The 4,069-nt window shown below is 27.7% G+C and overlaps 1 non-coding gene across 1 annotated transcript; it reads right to left on the bottom strand.

Moving 5' to 3' along the window:
* Positions 1-1,208: 1,208 nt before the first annotated feature.
* On the bottom strand, positions 1,209-1,279 carry QC763_0062340. Its single transcript has one exon. It is a non-coding gene; the product is annotated as a tRNA-OTHER (tRNA).
* Between the last annotated feature and the right edge of the window lie 2,790 nt (positions 1,280-4,069).

Raw genomic sequence — 4,069 nt, 5'->3', positions numbered from 1 at the left:
TTTAGTTATATTATACGTATAAGAAAATAAAGGTTATAAAGTATAAACCCTATAGATTTCTAGAGCCACTACCGGTAATAAAACGGCTATAGAGTTTAGTTATAATAAACTTTATTATTAAATTACTAGAGTTTAAAAATATAGTAACCGGCGTTAAGTATAATAGTATATTAATAGTAATCGATAGGCTTACTAAATAAATATACTTCCTGCCTTATAAGGAGATTTAGTCGGTAAAATAATTAGTAAATATAGTACTACGGTATATTATATTAATATATATATAGCTAAAGAAGTTTATTACGGACCGTAATACTAAATTCGTATCGAAGTTTTAAAAAGCGTTAATAATAAAGCTAAAGATAGTAAATAAAGTATTTTCGGCCTACTACCTTTAAACAGACGGTTAAACGGAACGGCTTAACTAGATCGTAAAATAATACCTACGGAATTATATTAATTTCGAGCAAAACGATTAGGTTAAACTATTATTTACAATATAATTAATATATAATATATTACTAATTAAAACGATTAAAGCTATATCGTTTTTTACGAATTTCGGTTATAAGGCAAACCTATAATAAGGACCTACAGTTAAAGTACCTAAAGCTAAGGTTAAGGTAAATAAAATGTATATACTTTATAATAAACTTAAATAAAAACTGGAGTTTATAAAGGAAAGAATATAGAAATATTATAATATTAAAAGGCTCGAAGGACTTTACTTTAAAGAAGGAAATATAATATTCCTTTTTATATATAATTTATATACTAAAAAACCTAATAAAAAGCTAGACTATAAAAAAGTAAAACTATTTAAAGTCAAAAGAAAAATATCGGAAACGGTATTCGAATTAAAGCTACCTAATACGATACGTCTACGGTTACATACCTTTTACATTTCACTTTTAAAACCCGCACTATACGTAAAAAAGGCTAATATATAGGTAGTAGCGGAAAACGAAAAAAAGGAGTATAATATAAAAGAAATACTAAATTTACGGTTTAAAAAAAATTAATTAAAGTATTTAGTTAATTAATTAAAATATTTAATTATAAATAATTTATAAAAACTATAAATATACTTTAATTACCTAAATAAATAAAAAAAATTCCACTAACGATATCCAGACCGACTAAAGCTTAAGTAAGTAAAAAAACTTAGTCCCGGCCTATAGCTAAATAGGTATAAGACGGAGCTAAAAGAACTTCGACAGGAATCGAACTTACGCCTTCGACGTAATAATGGACGTACTATACACTATACTACGAGGTTAAAAGGTATAAAAGGGACTAAATATAAATAGTGCTACGCGCTTTAAACACTTCGGGAAGTAAAAGGCGCACTACTAACAATATCTAACGCGGCTAGAAAGGAAAAACCGGCCGCGCCCGAATTTAGGGAAAAGTTAGGCGGCTAGTCGAAGCTTAAGGTAGGATCTAGGAAGGAAAAGTTAGGTAGGATAAAGGTAAAAGACTTTGCTAGAGAATAGCTCCGGTATTACGGCTTAATACCTAGTGGGGCGTAGAGCGCACTACGGACCAATCGTTAGTATATAAGCAAGGACTAATTAAGATAGGATTAGTGGGATCGAGGATCGATCTAAAAGAGCTAACTTTAGAAATAATAGTATCGATAGGATCGAGGGTCGAGTTAATCGATTTAGAACGGTGCTAGGCTTAGCGTAAGGACTATATATACGGAGGAACTGGCTAGCGTAAATAGATAGTTCCGTAGTATATAATTTAAATTATATTTACGGTATTTAATATTTATATCGAGATATTTTATTATATACTATTTAGTTATACCGAACTAAGATTATTTAAAAATACTTTTAACCGATATTTCTTTTAGAGATTTTAGATAGAGGTTCGTTATACGTTATATACTTACTTTAACTTTATTAAAGATAAGTTAAAGGCGTTTTTTTATTACTATAGCCGGACCTAAAAACGTTTAGATAGGAGGCGTCCCGCCTAGCCTAAGCGCCGAAGGACCTTCCGCTAGACCTATACCCTCTACCGTAAAGTAAATTATTAAGCGTCTTAAAGAGCTCGAGGACGAGGCTTAATAGACCCGGAAATAAATTTTTGCTATTTTAATTACGTTTAAATCGACTATTAAGCTTCCGGTACCGGAACGTTATAAAAAAGAAAAGGTAAAGCTTAAAGGATTCTTAATTTAATTTAAAATTTATTTTTATTAATACCTAAATTAATTTACTAACGAAAAGTCGAAAGTAATTTTTATAGTTATTAGGCTTAAAGATAGGGCTTTCGTATAGTTCGAGCCTATTCTCGACGACTATTATAAGTAGGAGCCGGAGAATTAAAAAAAAATAATTATAAAATATTTCGAAAACTATCGTACTTTTAAAACTAAGCTTAAAAAAGTATTTAAGGAATACGATAAGGTAAAGCGCGTATAAGATAGACTTTTAAGTTTATACTAAACGCGTTCGATAACCGATTACGCGACTTAATTTAAAATCGATAGCCTATATAACGCTATTAATAATAAAAAGTTAATATAATTTTTTTACTATAGCCTTAAGGATAAAGTAAAAGATAAATTATATAAGGAAATAAGGTTCGATACTATCGATAAATATATCGCTATAGCTATATAGATCGATAATCGGTAGTTCGAGTATCGTATAAAAAAAAAAGGAAGTAACGGTAAGGGTAATTATAGTAATAACTATAGGGGATACTTTAACGGTAATCGCTTTAACGATAGGTATAAATAGAAATATTTTAGTATTAGTTACTCTGGCACTATATACTCGGGACTAATAAATATTAATATTATATAGTAGTAAAGGCCGTAAGGCTAAGGTTAAGGTAGAAATAACTTTAAGTATTTTAATTACGGTAAAGTAAAATACTTTAAAAAAGACTATAGGGCACCTAAACGACTCGGATAAAAAAAGGAGATTACATTAATTATTATATCGAAGGGACTAAGGGTTATAAAAATAGTAATTATTAGGTATTAATAAGGTAGAGCGGTAAACTCCGAAAAAAACTTTAATTAATACGCCGGATAAAAAAATATAAAGTTTTAAGAAATAAAAAAAGTATTAAAAAAGCTAAAGGCGGAGTACGAAGAAAGAAATTTTTAAATATAAACTTTATAAAATTAAATAATATAAATTATTATAGAAATTACTATAAAGGTCGTTAAAGATAAGGGTTTTACGTAAGGACCTATTAAATAAACGATACTAAAAAAATAATATAGTAAATACGGAATTACTATTTTATAAAATATATTATAGCCTATAAAGCTCTTATATAAAAGCTAAGAAAAGTATTAGAAAGGTAAAAAGGTCGCTAATATTAAAATCGCGAAATTATTAAGAGATATACTAATACCTATATAGTATATACCCTATAAGGGAGATACGGTATAGCTTTATCCTAGGCATCCGAAATATCGAAAAATACTTTAGTTTTAATATATTATATATAGATATATAAAATACTATTAAAGTAAATCGCTATATAGTTACTAGCTAATATATAAGGTAAGTAAGGAGGGTAAACTATAATTAATTAAAAGGATTATAGCCCGGTAAGAAAAAGCTTAATAAAAGGACTTAAACGACTATATTTTATAAAAGGTTTAAGATTTAATTAAACTAAAGAATAGTCTTTAAATAATATAGATTATACTAAAGTATACGAAGTATTATATCGAATATATAAACGGTTAGAATATAGACGATAATATACGCTTATAGAAAGAGGTAATATTAGGATAGTACCTAAGTTTAGATTACGCTATATATTTATAAGAAAAAGTTAAGTGATATTATTAAGCTAGGACGTTTAAAATTAAATAGAAGAACCGTTATCGGACGTAAATATAAAAAAATATTAAAGACGGAAAATAGGAAGAAGCTAGGTAAATATAATTAAAAAACTTTATATTATTAATTAATCCGGAGTAAAAAGACGTTTTTAAATAATATAACCATTTAGGAAACGACTCGCGGCTCTTCGCGGAAGCCATTAACCTTTAACGGACTATAAATAATATTTTTAAAAGTATTAGCGT

Source organism: Podospora pseudopauciseta, chromosome 4 (genome assembly GCF_035222475.1).
Source record: "Podospora pseudopauciseta strain CBS 411.78 chromosome 4, whole genome shotgun sequence".
In the NCBI taxonomy this organism is placed as follows: domain Eukaryota; kingdom Fungi; phylum Ascomycota; class Sordariomycetes; order Sordariales; family Podosporaceae; genus Podospora; species Podospora pseudopauciseta.
Note: the sequence above shows the minus strand (reverse complement) of the source record. Positions and strands in the feature narration are given on the sequence as shown.